A 22,614-nucleotide genomic window follows, 5' to 3' on the forward strand; every position below is an offset into this window, starting at 1 on the left:
CTTATGTACTCTATTCTTAGTTATCTTCCCAGCACTATCACATGTGACTTCACTTTTTGTTCATTATACTCCAGTTACACTGGTATGCTTCCTGCCCCTTGGTTAAGTCAAACATCTTTCTGACTCAAAGCCCTAATTAACTCTTTGTGGAATGTTTTTTCTCTATGTATCTTTCTGTCTCTTTCGTACCTCATTCGTATATGACAATACATCTCACTGCTATAATATGTTAATCTTTCTTCTTAGTCCTTTTACCTATATGATATTTTATTATGCCTTTTATTATTTAATTTTTTATTCATTGTCTCTTCCACTCGAATTTAACACTATAAGGACAAAGACTTTTATTTGTTTTGTTTTCTTCTTTACCTCAGGGATATTGAATAGTACCTAAAAATTTTGTAGTTAGTCAATACCACATTTGTTGAATGAATAAATAAAATTTAATTGACTCATTTTGCTGTACATCTGAAACTAACAGAGCATTGTAAATCAACTATACTCCAATAAAAATTTTTAAAAATAATAATAATAAATAAATAAATAAATTCAGTAAGATCACTGGTGGTCTTTAGATACTATTATGGCTCTCATTCTGTCATAAAGAATATATATATATATATATATGCACACATATATTATGTATGCATATATAATTTACATCTATATAATTTTCATTCATTTTCTACAAAATTTATAAAGTTTGATACATAGTGAGCTTGCTTTTACTGTCCTAGATTTAAAGGCAATAATTTACGGCCATGCTTGAGATTAAAGAAATGCAGGGAAAAAGTCCATGTAACTTATATTCAGAAATGTTTGGGGTGGAGGTCTGGAGTCTGTGCAATTATGCAAAATAGGTTATTGGTTGGGACTTCCCTGGCGGTCCAGTGGTTAAGACTCTGCGCTTCCACCCACTGCAGGGTTTTGGATTGGACCCTGGTCCAGGAACTAAGATCCCCCATGTCACATGGCATGGCCAAGAAAAAAAAAAAAAGAGGTTTTTTTGTTATTAAAGAGTAACTCCAAAACACTAGTAAGTACAACTACACACACATAAATATATATACATATAAAATGTGCCTGCTGTGAAAAATGTAAGAAATACATTTGTTAGGAAGCAATAGCTTGTGGTCTAAAAGAGGATGGTCTTCTTGAAGCCCTTTAATCTCCATTCAAATATAGTATAAAGATATAACAAGTTTGTAAACCTAATAGATGTTTTAAGAGAGATAGAGTAGAAGACCTAGGGAAGCAGTGAACAAAAAATAATTTCAAAGGAAATATAAAGATTTTGGAAACAGCCTAGAAAATGAATAGGAATTATATTTTTAAAAAATCCTAAATGCTGCAGAGGAAAATTTTTTAAGTAAATAGAAATAAACTAAACATGATTTTTACAGTTCTCCAAACATCTTGGTTTAGTAATGGAGATGATATCACAACATTTTAGAAGACTATAGTTAGCTGCATTATTTTTTCCAATATTGGACCTGCCTTTTATTTTGGGGCAGTGTTTTATTCATAGATTATCAGATTTTAATATGCATTAGATGTCAAGATAAATATTTACAAGTTTTGGAAGGAAGGGGATTGACAGAAAATGATAGTTAATAATTAGTTAATATGGAAAGAAATAAAAGCCCTTTTTTAATATCTACTTAACTTTATATCCTCATAAATTCCACAGCACTATGGCTTCATTACTGGAGCAGTTTGTGATTGGCTGTCTCTGTGACTGATCCACAGGGCCTTGGCTTTGATACTATAGGGATTCAAACTAGACCAAGCTGTGCTCACTTCGGCAGCACATATACTAAAAAATAGATCAAGCTGACTGGGCCAGTGAAACTTATTGACCACACTGCTGTTCCTTCATCCATTTGCTTCAGGCATATAAACATAGTTCACGCCTGTATGACCCAAACACTGGATTGTAGCAAGGTCGATGCACTGTTTTCACCTATCATAATGACTGATTTGGACTGTCACACAGTCAATGTGATTGGTTATATAAAAGCTGGCCAACAAACCTCAAAGTTGCATTTCCATAGCTGCTCTCATCACGGCATAAAAACAGAGTTGTTTTATATCTCTCCAGAGCAACATTTGAAAAGGAGTTTTGTAAATCACCTTGTTCATTCTAATGCAGATGTCCAAACCAGATCTTTCTCCCTTTATCTACCATCACAACTTTCTAAGTACCACTGACACTACCATGTTTAAGGCATTGAAATGGTTGCAGTTGCCATAAGTCCTTACATTGAGTTTATGCTCAGGATTCATAAAATAGACCACTTTTTCCAAGAAATGCTATGTGGGCCTTTGCCACCTTTTGGCTGACTGCACTTTCTGTTCCTACAATATGATGCTACCATGTTTGCATATCAACAAAGATGTAATAGTTTGTTATTACTGATTACTCTTTCCACTGATCACAATCCTAAAATTCTAGTTTAGGGCTCAAGTATACCCATATTAAATAAACGAATGAAAAAGAAACTATTATATGAAAGATATTAACTTCCAGGGACACCATAGGCAATGACTAATAATTACTTAGGAAAGAATTTTAAAGAAAATATTCTCAAATTTTAAGATAGAAGTCTCTTAGTTCATATATATAAAACCAGGTTATTTTGGGGGGGAATTCAATGATTAAATCATACGGCCAAATTTTATTTTCATCAGACTTGCTAGCTCCCATCCCATTAAAATGTGAAGCAAATTAAAACATGTTTGCACTCAAAGAATTACATACTCTTATTCTAATAATGCAACCTCAAGGAATTTTCTTCATTTTCATATGGTAAAGATAAATGATATGGGCCTATGGGAGCAGTCTAGACACATTTTTGTAAAACGCTAATTGTTAAAGTCTCATGTTTGGAAATTTTTTAAAACTTTATTTTTTTCAGAATACTTTATATTTAGAATACAATTGAAAAAGAGGTATAGAGAATTTCCATATACTCCCAACCACACTAATGCACAGCCTCCCCCTTTATCTACATTACTACCCAGAATGGTAATTTCATTTTTTTTAAACCAAGGACAAACCTACATTGACACATCGTAATCACCCAAAGTTCATAGTTAGGGTTTACTCTTGGTGTTATACATTCTATACATTTGGACAAATGTACAATGATAGATATTCACCATTATAGTATCATACAGAGTATTTTCACTGTCCTAAAAATCCTCTGTGCTCTGCCTATTCATCTCCTTCCCCCCAACACCCACACCACTGAACCTTTTATTATCTCCACAGTTTTGCTTTTTCCAGAATGTTGTATAGTTGGAATAAAACAGTATGTAGCATTTTCAGATTGTCTTCTCCCACCTAGTAATATGCATTTAAGATTGCTCCATATCTTTTTATGCCTTGATAGTTCATTTAATTTTAGCATTGTATAAGATTCTAGTTTCTGGATGTACCTCACATTATTCATTCACTTACTGAATGAAGTTCAGTTGCTACCAAATTTTGACCATTAAGAATAAAGCGGCTATAAATTTATACGTGCAGGTTTTGTATAATTTCAATCCTTTTGGGTTAATATCAAGGATCATAATTGCTGGATCATATAGTAAGAGTATGCTTAGTTTTATGTTTATGTTTAGAAACTGCTAAATGTTTTCCAAAGTGACTCTACAATTTTGCATCCCCATCAGCAATGTATGAGACTTCCTGTTGTTCCACTTCCTTATCAGCATTTGGTGTTGTCAGTTTCTGGATTTTGGCCAGTATAATAGGTGTGTAATGGTATCATATTGTTATTTTAATTTGCATTTTCCCGACTACATATGATATGGGACATATTTTTATGTTTATTTTCCCTTTGTATAATCTTCTTTGGTAAAGTGTCTGTTAAGATGTTTACCCCATTTTTTAATCAGGTTACTTGTTTTCTTATTATTGAGTTCTAAGAGTTCTTTGTATATTTTGGAAAATAAACCTTTATTCACTGAGTTTTTTGCAAATAATTTCTCCCAGTCTGTGGCTGATCTTCTCATTTTCTTGACACTGCCTTTCAAAGCAGATATTTAAAATTGTTTTAAAGTCCAGCTTATCAATTATTTCTTTAATGGATTGTATCATTAGTATTGTATCTAAAATGGCATTATCATACCCATGGTCATACATAAGCATATCATATATACATAAGCATACATAATCAAACACATTGTTGCTCTTATTATTTTGAACAAACTGTTATCTGTTAGATCAATTAAGAATAAGAAATATAAAATTTTACTTTTACTTATTTCTTCTTCAATGCTCTTTTTTCCTTAATGTAGATCTGAGTTTTTTACCTCAGATATTTTCCTTCTCTCCAAAAAACTTTTATCATTTCTTGCAAGGAAGGTCTGCTGACAACCAATTCTCTCAATTTATGTTATTTTGAAAAGTCTTTATTTCTCCTTCAATTTTGAAAGCTAATTTCACAAAGTACAGAATTCTAGGTTGGTGCTTATTTTTTTTCAAAACTTAGAATGTTTCACTCCACTCTTTAGCTGGCATGGTTTCTGAGAAGTCCAATGTATTTCTTATCTTTGTTTCTCTATATGTAAGGTTTATTTTTTTTTCTGGCTTTTTTTTGAATTTCCTTTATTTTCTATAGTTGGAAAATGATATGCCTAGATGTAGTTTTTTGTTTTTGTTTTTTTCTCTCATTTATTCTGCTTGGTATTGTTTGAGATTCCTGGACTTGGTTTGTTCCTTTCTTTCTTTCTTCCCCTTTGGATATTCCCATGTATATTACAAATTTTGTAGTTGTTCCACAGTTTTTGGATATTCCCTTTTGTGTTTTTTTTTTTTTTGCAGTACGCGGGCCTCTCACTGTTGTGGCCTCTCCCATTGCGGAGCACAGGCTCTGGACACACAGGCCCAGCGGCCATGGCTCACGGGCCCAGCCGCTCCGCGGCATGTGGGATCCTCCCAGACCAGGGCACGAACCCGTGTCCCCTGCATCGGCAGGCGGACTCTCAACCACTGCGCCACCAGGGAAGCCCTCCCTTTTGTGTTTTTATCAGTCTTTTTCTTTTTACCTTTGGGAGTTTTGGGTTTGTGGTTGTCTTTGTTTTGTTTGTTTTATGATTCTATTGATATATCCTCTAACTTGGAGATTTTTTCCTCACTGGTGTCCAGTCTACTAGTAAGCTCATCAAAGGTATTTTTCAATTCTGTTACAGTGATTTTAATCTCTAGCACTTCTTTTTGGTTCTTTCTTAGCATTTCCATCCCTCTGCTTACATGCCCATTATTGCATGCTGTCTACTTTATCCATTACAGTCCTTAGCATATTAATCATAGTTGTTCTAAATTCACAGTCTGATAATTCTAACATTTCTACATGTCTGGTTTTGGTATTTGCTTGATCTCTTTAAATTGTTTTCTTGTCTTTTGGTATGTAATTTTTTCTTTATATCTACACATGATGTATGAGGTAAGAGAAACTGCTGCAAATAAGCCTTTGGTAATGTGATAGTAAGATGTGGGGAGAGGGGAAGCATTCTATAATCCTACAATTAGGTCTTAATCTTTCAGTGAGCCAGTGCCTCTGGACTGTAAATTTCACAAGTATTTTTCAGGGTTTTTTCCTCCCATTAGTTGGGACAGAAAAGCTAGAGTGGACTGAAGTAGGGTATTTTCCTTCTCCCACGTAAAAGACTAGAGTTGACGGGAGTTAGGTGTTTCCCTTCTCCTAAATCAGTTAGGCTCTGATAATACCCCAGCAGGTTAGTCTCTAGTTGACTAGTTTCTCCTGAGGGCATGCCTGTTTAAGTAGAATAGAGTAATCTGAAGTATTTCAAAATGTTTCCTTTTCCCCTCCGCATACTGAAAGCCTGAGGGAATTTTTTCTGATATTTATTGTGGGACTCTAATGGACTTCATGGAGGTAAATCTTACAAAACTGTGGGGACCTTACTATGAATGCGTTTTCCTGGAGTTTTTAACACTCAGACTTGTATACATTGAGCCCCCAGCTGCTCGCCAACCACATTTCAGGTTTTCCAATTCCAGCACTGATTCCTCTGGAGATTTCCATTTGTGAGCCTCTGTTCTGGTAAGTGGTTATTCTCTGTTTTCACCTGTCAGTCTCCCCAATCTTGAGGGCAGTGGTTTGCCCTCTGTCCTCCCCTTTCTGTCTCCTTTTTCTCTCTTCTTGGTTTGCCCAAGAAGATTTGTTACATTAGAGTCTGTTCAGCTTTTCATTTGTTAAAATGGAGTGGTGATTCTAAGATCCTAACATGCAGAACCAGAAACTGAGGTCTACATTATTTTTTAAATACAGTGAAAGACACAAGATATGAAAATATTAATCTTTTATCTTTTCTTATATTTAATAACAATATCTTGAGAAATTGCTTAGAGTACCCGCCATGGATATAAAATGTACACTTTCATAACGCTGAAGAAATAGCAGCAAATATCATTTCATTGGGCATTTAAAACACCTACTTATATTGATAAATAACTTAAAGTGCAGAAATAAAACTAATATTTTTTTAAAGTTTCACAAATTACCTTTTCTCAGCAAAAATAATTTCCTGTTATCTTTATTGGTAGTCCACTTACATTTGTTAGTCCTCTGAGAAGCAAGGTTATAGTTTGCTTCTTTGAGGGACAAGATTGATAATTAACATATGATAATTGTTTATAAAATTACACACACATACCCACTAATTTTATGTGTGTGTTGTTAAAAATTGAAGTTATGGATAATGTTCATCCCAGCATTTAGTACAAACACTTGAATAGAAAAAGAAACAACCACAACATGAACTTCAGGATAAAACTCTTACTGTGGCTAAATTTTCTAACATTCCTACTCTAAAGTAAATGCATTTAATTTCTAATTCCTAAGAATTCTATGCTCCAAGTTAATTTATATAAGACTAAAATAACTAGTTTTTATTAAGTGTTTCGTATATGCCATGCACAATCCACAATTATCTATTTAATGATGCTTATCATTACATAATTATTTCATACACTACATAGAATTTAAGTTCCATAAGGACAGAAGCTATGTGTCTCCTCCAACATTCACCTCAGTACATGGTACATAATATATGTTACATAAATGCATAAATGTCACTAATAAATAAACGGATAAAGAAGAAACATTTTTCTAATCCTATAAAAAGCATAGTAAATGTATATTTTGTTTTTTATTTTACATTACATATTGATGGAGAGACTTAAAATGGGCTTGACTAATGCCATTTAGCCAAAAGACCTTGGTCTGTTATATTCCAAATCTACATCTCTCTTCTTTATTGTGGTTCTAAAACTCAAATGACTATAAGGTCCATAATATGTCCAAGAAGTTAATTAGCTCAAGCTCATTGTTGCCACAAACAAATTTGGCTAATATTCCTACATTTCCCTATTTTACAAGAGAAGGTGAAAATCACCTTTTAAGCTTTTTGCAGATTTTAAGCTTTCTGTAGATTTAAATGCCAATTTTTAGTAAGAAAATAAATATACTAATAATATGACCATTAGTGCAATAAGACTTGTAGATCTAGATTTGGGAATTACAAATGTGTAGTCAATATTGGATCCATGACTGTAGATAGGCCATACTGGGGCAGAAAATAAAGTGAGAATCAAAGAAACATCTTCAAGAAGAATCACAAATTAAAGGATGACAGGGAAAGAGAAGCCCAACTGGAGAAGTATCTGGGTGAGTATGAAATCATGGTATCATAGAAACTGAAGAAATAGAATGATTCAAACTCAGTGGTCAACATTGCTAAATAAAATAGATGGTTCGAGGGAAAATAAAAAATTGATTATGCAAACAAGAGGTTGTTAAACATATTCAGAACAGTTTCACTAATGTTAAGTGGAAGTTGCTTTGTAGCAAGTTGGGAGGTAATCTGAGATAAAGAACCAGGGAATGTGCATAGAGAGACTATTAGAAGCTTTGCTGTAAATTTGAGAAAAATAATAGTTTGGGAGAACTTCTTGTGGATACTGACGTCTTTATTTGCTTGTTTTGTTAAGGTTTGGATGAAAAAACCTATTTAAATGCTGATGGTAAGAAGCCTTTGAAATGAAAACATGCAATTTTAGTTGAGAGTGGAGGTCATAGAGGAGCCTCCAGAGAATGCGGTAGGTTACACCCCAAACACTTGTAGAAGAGTAGTCCAAAGCAGAAGAAATGACACATTTCCTGTCATTGTAAGATGACTCTGAAATACAAGATAGACTTTTCATCTAGGAATATGTGTAAAATGTCTATGACAAGAAATTCAGTCTTTCTAAGATACTCACAAACATCTTTCCCGTTGTGGAGCACAGGCTCCAGACATGCAGGCTCAGCGGCTATGGCTCACGGGCCCAGCCGCTCCGCAGCACGTGGGATCCTCCCGGACTGGGTCACGAACTCGCGTCCCCTGCATCGGCAGGCGGACTCTCAACCACTGCGCCACCAGGGAAGCGCCCTTGCAAACATCTTAAACATTTGTACCTTTGACAAAGTCATCAGTATCTTTCAAATTTATTTCTAGGTTTAGGGTTAAAAACAGAAAGTATTTTGTATGTAAGTAATTTACCAATGTTTATCTAAAATCAGATGGAAAAATAAATGTAGCAATGCTCCAACATGGCACTTTTTATTGATTATATCTAGAAATATTGGCTAGGCTGTTTACTTCTCCCCTGCCCCTTTTCCAGCTCTGGATTAAAATCCTGTTGATTCAAGGTACCTAATCCATAGTTTGAAAAAAAAATTTGGAAACTATTGTCTGATTAGTTATTTGAGATTGTCCAATTTCTGTTGAATTTCTGAAATACAATTTACTATAAACAAATATTTTCAAGGAGAAAATGAGTGTGTTTGCCTTTTAGTTAAGCTGTCACATGTGTAATATGAGCTCTGTGTGTTTCTAGTAAAGAAAATTGAGGTTAGAAGATCATTATGCTCCTTTTACTGCTTTTATTATCCCAAAATTGGCAAAATTATTCACCACAATTTCACTTTTTCCTTAAAACTCTAGCAATAGAATTTGATTTTGTTACTGTGAATTTCTGATAAGTCAAAAAATACTGTGAGTAAAAATAGCATTTTCAGTTATTTTATATAAATCTGAAAGGATTATTTCTCAGATTCTTCAAAGTCATGGGTGTCTGGCTTGATCTGTAAAAATCAGTCCTCTGTTTTTACTGTAAACAAAACTAGATGCAGCTGTAACACTGGTATGATATCATGGGTTAACTGAAAATTTAAAGTTACTTGTAAATTAAACTTTGACAATGACTTATAAGTTTCTTCATTAGTGTCTATTTAAGGATTCACTTTCCAAAAGGGCTAAAAGTCAAGTAAAATAAAATGAACATCTTTGAGTGATGGCTGTTCACCTTGTGTGCTGAGATAGAACAAGAATAAATGACTTGATTTCTACTATTAGGTATTAGGAAAACTTTCCAGGTAATGATATACTGTAGTTGCTAAAAAGATGATTGTTACTTTAAAAAAATAAAGAGTTTGTAGGAGATAGGGAGCTGTTTTTTTATTACCTCATTTATTTGGTCCTGAATATATATATTGACTATGCTTAAATATTTATTCTAACATGGATATACCCTATCTTCACAAATATATTGTAAAATGTTTGCGGTCAGTTATATTTTTAAGTTCCTAATAATCTACCTGATGCTTTTAACATAGTATATCAAAATAGTATTTGTTGACAAATAGTTAAAGATTGAGAAAATATATTTCAAGGTACATACATTTTCTTCTAACCAAACATTTTCTTTCTTTTCTCTCTCTCTCTTTTTTTGTTTTGGCGAGATGTGTAACTCTTTTGTTTTTTCTTTTGTAAAGACCTAGACTTAGATCCATTCATGTCTCCTGAGACATTAAAATTTGTCCTAAGCAAAATTAGTAGTGGCAACCTTAGTATTGATAGTTTTCACTTACCAAGGACCCAACGATGTTCACCCTGAAGATTGTTCTACACAAATCTTTTAAAAGAGACTATTTTCTCAAATGCCTGTGTCTGTGTTTGAATTAGGGTTCAAACTAAATAATGATATCACTAAATTACAAAGCACATTTTTTTTTCAAACAAACTAAAAGAAGATATATATTGTAGGTATGCAATAAGCAGACATGTCAAAATAAATATCAAAGCATAACTAGGGGGCTTCCCTAGTGGCGCAGTGGTTGAGAGTCTGCCTGCCGATGCAGGGGACACGGGTTCGTGCCCCGGTCCGGGAAGATCCCACATGCCGCAGAGCGGCTGGGCCTGTGAGCCATGACCGCTGAGCCTGCGCGTCCGGAGCCTGTGCTCTGCAATGGGAGAGGCCACAACAGTGAGAGGCCCTCGTACCACTAAGAAAGAAAAAAACAAACAAACAAAACAAAGCACAACTAGGGCTTACAGATATAAATTATTTTTTAAAAAAATCAGGTAGGCAAGTAAGAGGTAATACCATTATTAACATAGGATAAGGAGATCTTTGATATGATTTCCCTTCCTGAAGCCCCTAAAAAACCTGCCACATATTAATGAACCTCCCCACTCCTTTAAGAGATAATTGTTAAAAAGAGTAAAATAATAAATAATGATTTAACCAGTATTCTCAAACCCATAGTAAAAAGTAAATATATATCCTTTTTCTCAAAGATACACTTAAAATAAATAAATGCAACATTTACTGCTGTACAATTAGTATGTTTACCAGTGTTTAAACTTTTACCAGAGGACTAAACTAATGCACATCTGTAGGATCAGAATGGTACCTGAATAACTTCTATGCAAAAGGACTAAATCACCACAGCCACTCCCAATTCCTTTTTTTTTTTTTTTTTTTTTTTTTTGCGGTACGCGGGCCTCTCACTGTTGTGGCCTCTCCCGTTTCGGAGCACAGCCTCCGGACGCGCAGGCTCAGCGGCCATGGCTCACGGGCCTAGCCGCTCCACGGCATGTGGGATCTTCCTGGACCGGGGCACGAACCCATGTCCCCTGCATCGGCAGGCGGACTCTCAACCATTGCGCCACCAGGGAAGCCCCGAATTCCTTTTTAACAGATATAAAATGTGGGCAAATAGACATGTACTGTCATTTCAAGCAGAGGATCCAGAGATGCTCAGATATGAAGGGGGAAAAGAAGGCTTAAACCAATGTAGTGATATATGAATATTGAGTAAGAGACTGGAAGAACATCTTTATTGGATGATGTTTAAGTTTCTGTCCCAAACTCACTGTCTCACTGATTACTTTATATAAACCAAAATTAAACCTACCTCAAGAAAGTGTTGAAAACTACCCTTGATTTAGTCTGACACCTAAAATATATTTTTTATACAATGAGCACCACATATACACATAGAATATCTCATGGTAAAAATAACACATAAATATTGTCCATAAATTGGCAACATATTGAAAATTTTTATTATAGATGGTTTTGTGGCGCTCCAGAGAAATGAACAAGAAAACAAATACTAACCATGGAATCTGAAAGTAGAGTATGAATTCATGTAAGTACCTGAACAAATATAAAATAAACAGATGGCAAAACACAACCTTGAAAAAAGAGACAGGAAGATTGCAATAACTGTTTGAAATAGCAACAACTTCCTCATCTCTACTTTACCTTTTTCATACTAAGGTGGTAGTAACTGGTATTTATTGAGTGTGCACTTCCAATATGTCAGGAAATGTTCTAGACATTTAAACCATACAACAAATACATTAACTATGCAATATTATTATACCTAGTTTGAGATACAGAAACTGAAGTCTAGAAAATTTGAGTAATTTGTCTAAGGTTGCACAACCTGTAAGTCTTACTTCCAGTAAAGAGAACTCCATTAAAATGATTAAAGAAACAAAAACAAAGAAAGAAACCAACTAAAGCATGAAAACTCTGGCATGCTGACTAGTTTTTCCAAGAAGAAAAGGTATAAAATTTAATTGACAGGAATCATGGGAAGGCATCTGGAGTCAGGAGTTTGATCCTCTTTTTCTAAAACCCACTCCTTACCCCCACCACCTTTGGCCTCTCCATCAGCTTTGAGTAAAACAGAACTGTTTTCATTGCAACCTTAACTTTGTTTGACAGGCAGAGTAAGAAGCTCCAATCACTCAGGTTAATCTTTATCCTTTGTACTCTAATCACCTTAGGCTCAGTAAATCCCATCCTTGCCCTAAATAGTTGTGAGGTGTCTCCCACCCCTCCTCCATATAGTAATTGTTCAATTATTATTTTCTGAATAAATTAATGAATAACAGAATAAATGAATGAGAAACGTGATGTAATGGCAACTTATGAACAAATTTAGTATTTTTTTAATGTTTGAAAATATAACACATCTCATCCACATTCATATTAAAAACAAAGAAGTCAGAATATGAGTAAATACATAAAATAATAATAGTACAAATCACAACAATTATAAAATGTTATTTCCAGTCTATGGATAATAAAGATGAGAGAGAAAGAAAGTGACAATGAGAGAGAGAGGATCACTTATCTATTTTATATAGAGTAGTGTGTATCTGTTAAACCCAAATTACCAATTTATCTCTCCCTCTCCTTTCCCCTTTGGTGACCATAAGTTTAGTTTCTATGTCTGTGAGTCTATTTCTGTTTTGTAAATAAGTTCATTTGTATTATTTTTTTTAGATTCCACATATAAGTGATATCACATGATATTTGTCTTTGTCTGATTTACTTCACTTAGTATGATAATCTCTTAGACAAGACATGGAAGCCTAAATGTCCATTGATAGATGAATGGATAAAGAAGATGTAGAACATATATCCAATGGAATATTACTCAGCCATAAAAAAGAAAACAATATCTTTATTAATTCATTTATTCAAATAAAATCAATTAAAATAAAAATATTTGAAATGTTTATCACTACTACTGATATTATTATTCACTATATGTAACATTTGGACAGTGCTTTTCGAAAAAGTAATGTAAATTAAATCAGGATGAAATTAAGTCAATATTGCACTATGATCCTTTCTTAATCACATCTCATGCCCAAACTCTCTAATGAAAAACTGGGATCCAGAGTAGAGTAAAAATCCCCTAACAAATGATTCAAATAGTTCACAACTATTGACTATATGGAAAGTATCAAACAGCTAGGCTCTATGTAATAGTAACAGAAGCATAGATTTCACAATCAAGTGTTCTGGTTTCAAATTCTTGTTTTACAAGAGGACAAATGACAACTTGATGAGGTTCTGTGATGATTAAATTAGTTGGTGCATATGAGAAGCTGACTGATAATGAATTTTACCCCAGAAAAAATTCTCTACTTCAGATCTCCTTGTTTTCCTCATTATATCATCCCCTACGGTGACAATCTCCCTGCCTGGTGAAACTGGTGATAATGATGGAAATCTGTGGTTAGACACTTCTATGCATCAGGAAAATTTTGGTAATGAAGTTTGAATGTGATGCATTCATATACAAACAAAGCGATGGACAAGGGATTAATCTCCAAAATATACAAACAGCTCATGTAGCTCAATACCAAAACAACACACAACCCAAACAAAAAATGGGCAGAAGATCTAAATAGACATTTCTCCAAAGGAGACATACAGATGGTAAAGAGGTAAAAATGGTAAAGATGAAAAGATGCTCAACATCACTAATTATTAGAGAAATGCAAATCAAAACTATTATGAGGTCTCACCTCACACTAGTCATAATGGCCATCATCAAAAAATCTACAAACAATAAATTCTGGAGAGGGTGTGGAGAAAAGGGAACCCTACTACACTGTTGGTGGGAATGTAAATTGGTAGAGCCACTATGGAGAACTGTATGCCTTAAAAAAACTAAAAATAGAGCTACCATATGATCCAGCAGCCCTGCTTCTGGGCAAATATCTGAAGAAAACCATAATTCAAACAGATACATGCACCCCAATGTTCATTGCAGCACTATTTACAATAGCCAGGGCATGGAAGCAACCTAAAGGTCCATCAACAGAGGAATGGATAGAGAAGATGTGGTACATATATACAATGGAATATTACTCAGCCATAAAAAGGAATGAAATTTGGTCATTTGCAGAGATGTGGATGGACCTAGAGATTGTCATACTGAGTGAAGTAAGTCAGACAGAGAAATACAAATTTCATATGATATCACTTATATGTGTAATATAAAGAAACAGTACAAATGAACCTATTTACAAAACAGAAGTTGAGTCACAGATATAGAAAAGAAACTTGTGGTTACCAGGGAGGAAAAGGGGGGAAGGATAAACTGGGAGATTGGGATTGACACTTACACACTACTATATATAGAATAGGTAATTAATAAGAACCTACAGAATAGCACAGGGAACTCTATTCAATATGCTGTAATGACCTATATGGGAATAGAATCTAAAAAAGAGTGGATATATGTGTATATAAAACTGACTCACTTTACTGTACAGCAGAAGTTAACACAACATTGTAAATCAAATATATTCCACTAAAAAAGAAAAAAATGCAGCCAGAAGAAAACACACACACACACACACACACACACACACACACATTATGCACCTAAGAGCAAAGAATAACAGCAGATTTACATACAATTTCATAAACCTGAGAAGACAGTAGAGCAACATCTTTAAAGTATTGAATAAAAAAAAAAGAAAATTGTCAACCTAGAGGTCTGTACCCACAGAAAAGAGTTTTCAAAAATTAAGAAATTATAATGAGATTTTAGACATACAAAAGCTGAGGAATTCGTCACCAGCCTATTCTCATTTCAGGAAATGTAAAAGAACTCCTTCAGACAGAAGAATGATAATTGGTAGAAATAGAGATGAACAGAAAAACAGAAAGAAAATGTAACTATATGGATTTTTAATTTCCAAATGTCTTTAAAAAGATAATGCTCTCTAAACATAATAACAAAATGCATTAATTTTATTAAACAAAAATGATAGCAATTTAGTTTGGGTTTTTTAACATATGTAAAAATGTATGATGGCAGTAAACAAAAGGATAGAGGAGAGAAATGGAAGTGTATTAAAGTATGTTATTATAGTATAAGTGAAGTATTACAATATCACATGAATATGGACCATAAATTAAAGATTAACACTATAAGCCCCAAAGTAATTAGTAAAATAAAAAACCAAGAGTTATAGCTATCAACAAAAGGAGATAAAACAGAGTTTATTTTAATAAAATAGAAATCATAACACGTGTTAAAAATTGTGGGATTCTGATATTGCAGTACTTAGCAAGAGATTTGTTGTATTAAAAAGATATATAATAAAAGAAGAATGGACTCAAATCACACTGCTTCTCTTTTAAGAAACAGCAGAATAAATGAAACCCAAACAACTAAGTAAAAACAAAAAATAATACTAAAGATCATAGTGGAACTCAATAAAATAGAAACAAAACAAAATTCAATAAAATAGAAACAAAAAAATTCAATAAAACCAAAAGTTCATTCTTTAAGAAGTTATCAAATTGATACCTTAGTCAAAATGACCAGAAAACAATGAGTTACCATTTTCTGAACTGAGAGAGGTACAATCACTATAAATCCTATAGATATTAATAAGATAATAGGGGGGATATTATGAATGACTTTAGGCTAATATATTTGACAAGTTAGAAGAAATGGGCAAATTCCTTGAAAGACACATACTACCAAAGCTCACTTAAGAAGAAATTAATAACATGAATAAAACTATATTAAAATTAAATTAAATTAATTGAATTTGTACTTAAAGTCCTCCCTACAAACACATCTCTAAACCCAGATGACATCACTGGTGAATTGCACAAAATTTTTACAAAGAGGCCCAAATGAAATGAGGTGTTTAACCAGGCGACTCTGGGGAAGGGCATTACAGGAAGAGGAATAGATAACACAGAAGCTCTGAGTTAGAAAAATGCATTGCCATATTTGGTAACAGTTTCAAACATCTTTCTTTCTTTGGTTCTGCTTATCTCATGAAACTATCTCCTCTGGTACAGGATGGTTTCCTCAATGGATATTTTGCCTTTAACCTGTCTGCATTATGAGAAGTCATGACAATATGGATATTACAGGAAGAACTGCAATGTTTCTCAATTTTTTCTCACTAGATTTCAAGCTTCTATGATACCTGAAACACAGTATGGCAAGGGAGATGTTAATAGTCTACCTGAATGGAGAAATGAAGGGATAATATTCTTCCTTGTCAACTGGTTCTTCAGAATTGTTGACCCTAAGACACAGATTCAAAAGTCTTTTCTCTTGTGAGATACACCAAAGAAGAAATGAACTTGAAAACTAGGAGAAAATATGTCTTTTATAGTATTTGTATTAGCTTGATACAAGGTTGAAGTGGTCCCTTATTTATTCTGAAATCTAATACACACGATAGTGGGGTAGTAATCACTGAACATTCCCATATGTTGGGAATAAGAGATATGGTGGGGAGCTGTGTGCTAAAGTAGCATCTGTATTCTGCAGAATGCCAGCCCTTTCTCTGTGCATTGTATTCTTGCCACTGCCAATGCTGCATACTGCTTCAGTGTCAGTCTGATCATTTTTATCTTTTTATAAAAATTTTTATTGGAGTATAGTTGATTTACAATGTTGTGTTAATTTCTGCTGTACAGCAAAGTGAACCAGTTATATGTACACATATATCCACTTTTTTTTAGGTTCTTTTCCCATATAGGCCATTACAGAGTATTGAGTAGAGTTCCCTGTGCTATACAGTGGGTTCTTATTATTTATCTATTTTATGTAGAGTAGTGTGATCACTTTTATCTTCATCAGCATTATTGCTTGTCACCTTGAAGCCTAACCATAACTTTCACCTCACTCCTAATACTGGAATTTAGAAGTACTTAGAAGAACTGGAGTAATGCCCAACACTGTCTACTTGAAAGAAGGTAGAGGACTTTGAAATTCTCTTCTAAATCACTGTCATATTCTGATTCCACAAATATACAATCTAGACTGCATTTTAACTTCAATCACCATTTTTTTCCTCTAAATAAAATTTCTTTTTTTTTCTATCTTGCAGTTTTAGACATTGTATTGATCAGAAAAGTGGCAATTTTTTTATTCAAAAAATCTTCATATTAAACAAACAAACAAAAAAAACAATATAGTGTAAGTGATGTCTAAATAGAACTGGTTTCTCTTCTATTTGTAAAAATGAATTAAAACTCAGGCTATTTTGTGGGCTAGGAAACTACTATATGCTTGCAACTGCAAGCAAGGGGTAAAGTAAATGAATAAAGCTTTATATTGTTTTTCTGAACTCCCTTTTCTATATTGGCTTCATTAAAATGATCAGTACACCTGGCTGCTTGATCCTCACACAAATGATAAAGAGCTAAGGTTTTGCCAAAGCCCTTAGATATAGATTTCCTACATCCTGTGCCTTTGGCTAAAGGGAATTAATAGTTAAACAAATCCAATTGGCAGCGGCAGTCAAGTATTCTACTCTTTGAGGACAGATCTAACTAGCAGCTGTATCAGTATTGGCATACTAAGCTTCTGGAATATCCTTGTGAATCCTTCTTTTCATTCAAGTCCTAATAGGCAACAACATTCAAATGCATTTGTAAAAATAATGATAGTCTTCTGAAAACCTCCGGCATAAGTTACTAAAATTGTAATAGGGCCTACAGTTACATATCCAGGAGTTAAACATGTGCATTTATTGATTAAATGCAAACATTTCCCCTCCAAATGTGACTAAAAGCAATGCCAATTTGATTGATGAATACTTTACCATAAATCTAAGCACAGGCTCAGAAAGAGCACTAAAAGAATAAAATGCAAAGTGACTGGTTCTTGGATACCAAGATGCAGAAAGCAAATAATCATAGAATACATATGTTGGTAAATTTCAAGTAATACATTTCAATAATGGCCACAGAAAATGACCATGAGTTTGTAATTGGGGCAGTCCAATTTACGTTGGGGACAAAATCATTGCTCACATTTTCTTGTCAAGTAAGGATAAAAACAACAGTATTCTGCTTCAACAAAATGATATTTCTGAAGTCAAGGGTGATTTAGACTCTGAGACACCACCGTATCACTATCAGTGCAAATAAGGTTTCTGTTCTAGCTCAAATCCCTCCTATGGGGACCCACCAAACACCACTTTTTGTTTAATTTGTCAATCTACACCAACAATATAATGCAGAAACTAAAATGCAACTGGTTTAGCTTTACAATTATTTTTCTATGTATTTTTTCTTTATTAGTCAAAATACTTATAATTGTGATATAAGCATTAATAAAAGATTCAAGGTAAAATAGTTATTTTACATTTTTACTAAATTATTTGTTGTTTCTGAATTATTTCAATTATCTAACAGTGGTCAAAATATTGTTTTGTTCCCAAACAATATACTCTACATTTATTAGGTAACAATAAAAACAATCATTAGTATTATTAATTTATTAGTAAAATTTCTGTAAATATTATCTCTATGATGTGTTTTAAACACTAGTCATTTATAAATACACCTATAAATATATTTTCTTTTCAATTAGAAAACTTATATAGCATAAATTCCAAATATTAAATCATTAAAATGCTCATTTGATTTTTTTCCATGTAGATGCCCTTGATACATTCTCCTTTGATTGGAATCTAATTAGAAGTAATCTATATGGTGAGAAGAAAAGAATCACAAAATGAAAATATAAATCATTGAGATTGAAATTAGACTTTTCTAGCATTTCCCACCAAAATATAAGAAATATATCCATTTTGTGGAGGTGTAAACTGCATTAATGAGAGATGTCAGAAATTAGTTACTACTTTAAGGCATATGTTAAACATGGTTGAAGAGAAATCCTAATAATTTTTAAAACCCTACCTGTTACATTCTTAGAGGAGACTGTCCTGCCAAGTTATGGGACAATTTTGCTTTGTTAATTAATACATATTGAATCCAATTCAATAATACATAATTCCTGTTAAAATATACTTGTGATATTTGCCATGATAAATAATAATTAATTTTATAGTGCATAGCTCTTCATATATTTCAGAGAAATGAGTCATAATGTTCAAGTTCTACTAGTCCTGATTATTTAACCATTTACAAAATTCTATCAGTGTTTTGACCATCCTGTCTAGAAATAATAAAACTTAACTAATGTTGGACATTCCTAAAGCTGTTGTCTGAGAACTTTATTTATTAAATAGGTATTTTATAATACATTTAGAATTTTAAATACTATAATTTCTAAAAAGTCTGTATTGGTATAGTGATGTACCTCCTCCACATGTTTCTGATTTAAAATCTGAAACTACTCTAAAACTGTATTTCAATAGCAATTTTTAGGATAACATATGCATACAGAGACAGAAATGTGGAAAGGCAATCTTCTTAGTAGAAAATCACTTTATAATTATATTGCAAACACAAGATAAATGTATATATCTTTTAAAATTTTGTCCATGATATTTTCATCTGTTCTTGCATTCATGATTTCATTGTCAGTTATTTCCTGTTTCATGCCATATATCTTCCTTTCTTGTCTCATTTCTTTCCTTCTTCTTAGCATATTGACTCTTGTAAAGCAAATAGGTAATTTCTCTAATTATTGAGTGCATTCTTTTTAATTTTATCTCTGTTCCTCCTCCCTTAATTCACAGAGAGTGCCAGTTATAAAATTATTGCCTCTCAGCTACAAATTTATACTTCCTTGCCTGCTCTGTGAAAATGGAGCTTGGCCCTATAAATATTTGGTTTTTGCTAAATGGAACAATGGTAATCTTTGTTAGTTGCAAGCAGAAGGGGCTTATTTTCTTGTTCTGCTGTGCTCCTCATCATCAGCTGCCACAGTTACCTGGCTTCTCCAGTGTCTGGTTCCTGCAGTGTGTGCAGTTTTCTGGGACTAGGCTTCTAAAATATAGGCAAGTTCCTTAGTTCCAGGCTTCTTTCTGTAGCACTGGTGGCTTCTGATAGGCAGCCTCCTACAGTGCATTGGTTTCTCCAGTGCCAGGCTCCTTCATTGTGTGAACATTGCCAGAACCCAGTTTCTACAGTGCACACGGCCTCTCTAGTGCCAGACTCCTACAGTATCTGGCAGCTACCAGCCGTCAGGTGCCATAACTTTTTCATAGACTCCCCCTCCAATGTCTCCTAGACAAATACCTCTGGTGAGACACCTTGTCAGGAACAATTTTTCCCAGCATCTAGAGAATATAGCTTTCCAGCCAATTCCACCAGTGCAACACCACAGTGACTTCTCTGCCATTCAGTGAGACACAGATGGGCACTCCTCATTGGGAACTCTATCTCAGCTCCAGGATTAGTGGCTTTATATCCACTATTCTTATATACTTTAGATTTCTCTTACTGGCCAATACATTTTACTGTCTATTATAGTGACTGTTTTTTATATCAAACTTTCTCCATGCAAATAATCACGAGGTTGCTCTTTCCTTACTGGACCCTGGTTGATACAATAGTCAAACTTTCCAAATGCACAGTAAATACTTTGCTTATTTCTATTTCTACAATTGTATTTGAGAAAGTTACTCTCACCACTTTGCTTAAACTGATATTTTGTTTATTCATTCATTCATTCATTTACTTAGTATTTACATTTATTCAATATTTGCAATGCAAGAGGCACTATGCTGATGGATGTGTAAACCAATTGTATTTAACACAAATTCAACAATGAATCACAGAGAATTAAAGAGAAGCACAATCTAGTTCAGAAAAGACCTAACAGAAAAAAAATTAGTGTATTTGTACTACTCAATAATTTACCCATTTTAAAGTTCCTTCAAAAGGACACATGTATGCATATGTAAAATGTATTGAGCTGTAGAGCTAAGATTTGTGCATGTTAACATGTGTAAGTTATGCCTCAATTAAAAAAATAAGAAATAATAATAAAGGGGAAAAAGAAATAATAATAAAGGGGGGGAAGGACACTTGTAAGTAGATAGAAAGAGTAAGAAAAAGTATTACATACAAGTTTTTTTTTAAAAAAGAAAGAAAAATTGCTATGTATCAAATTGTGATCATTTCATCATACTCCAGACTCCCCGTAGAGAAAAAATTATATCCCTCATGAAAAAGACTAAAGCCATATGAAAACACACCCAAGGCAGGTGATAACTTTAAAATATAGACACTGGGACTCCGGAGTTAGAGTACTATCTAGTGCTCTAGAAATTAAACAAAAAACAAAACACCAATTCATGTGAGATCACATGGTTGACTAAAACATATTCTACATGTAGTGATTTTGTTTCATTTTAATTTAGATCATCAGTACTTTATTTGAACGTTAACTTCTCTAAAACTCATCAAAGGAGCACCTGTAAAGTGGGAAATTAACAGGTACATTGCTGTCTTTCTACCTCTAGGTAGTAGAGATATCTAGATCTAGATGGATCGATCTATCTACCTATCTATCCATCTATCTACCTATCTAAAACAAAGAAACTGAGACACACTGCAAAAATCATCTGAGCCCTTCCCAGTTGTACTATAGCAGCCTTTCATGTCTTACTGTACCTTTTAAACTTCTAGACATCTATTTTTTAACAGAAGTAGTCCATTCCCCCTCAAGCAGTTCTGTCAACAAATATATTAAATGCTTTTATGTCTGGCAAAATATTGTATTCTGGATTGTCAAAGATGAATAATATAAGTTCTATCTGTTATTTTTTCTTAAAGAAGTTATACTCTAATGAAGACTTTCACTGTATTTAGGCAAAACCTCAAAGAGTAATCTCCCAAATGGAAAAAGGAAATAAAAGGCATCCCAGGTAGAACAGATAGAGGAAATAGTGCATGCAAACATTTGAGGATATAAAATGGCAAACAAAAACTACACAGAGTGAATGCAGAGAGAATAAGTAGTTTAATGATCCTTAAGAGATGCAAGAGGACCTATGGAAAATTCATTTGGAGAAGTTAGCAGGGACAGATTTTGAAGGACTTTATGTCATGTCTAATTTAAAAGTTAGGGCATAATCCTGTGACTATGGATCTTAATTTTTATGACAGTTAAGCCAACTTGGAGAGCCCTATTATTATGTAGTGATCCATTAAAAGTAAATACTGTGATTAATCAGAAAAATAATTTTATAATTATTAAACCTTTTCTGAGGATAAAAGCAGTCTTTGAGTATAATACAAACTGATAATTACTTATGTGTTTAATTTTTGGTAAACCAATTAGTCTTAAATAACAAGATTACTATAGGTGCCTATGATGCCTAAATGTAGTGAAACTGCAATGGAATAAAATATAAAATAGATATGTGAGCTACTTCTTGCTTAAAATAACTTTTAAAAGTAGGATAAAGGAATGAAATAGCCCTTATGTTACCCTACAGATTATAAAGTAGTTCTTGAACATCACTTAATCCTCTCTCAATCAGTGCCTTGAATTTAGTAAAACAATTTGAGAAAGTTTATGCTGGGACTTAACCTACATCTAATCATCAGTTCACCTTATCAAATGCCTTTAAAATTACTTCAGTGCATATTTGAGACTCTAATTCTCAGTACAGAATTGTCAAATGCTAATTATTATTTTGTCCTTATCACACAGAGACAAGCATATATTCTTCAAAAAGGGAGACTTTCAGGGAAGT

The sequence above is a fragment of the Aethalodelphis obliquidens genome, unplaced genomic scaffold (genome assembly GCF_003676395.1).
Source record: "Aethalodelphis obliquidens isolate GAN/ISIS:26980383/991018 unplaced genomic scaffold, ASM367639v1 scaffold6, whole genome shotgun sequence".
Taxonomy (NCBI): Eukaryota; Metazoa; Chordata; class Mammalia; order Artiodactyla; family Delphinidae; genus Aethalodelphis; species Aethalodelphis obliquidens.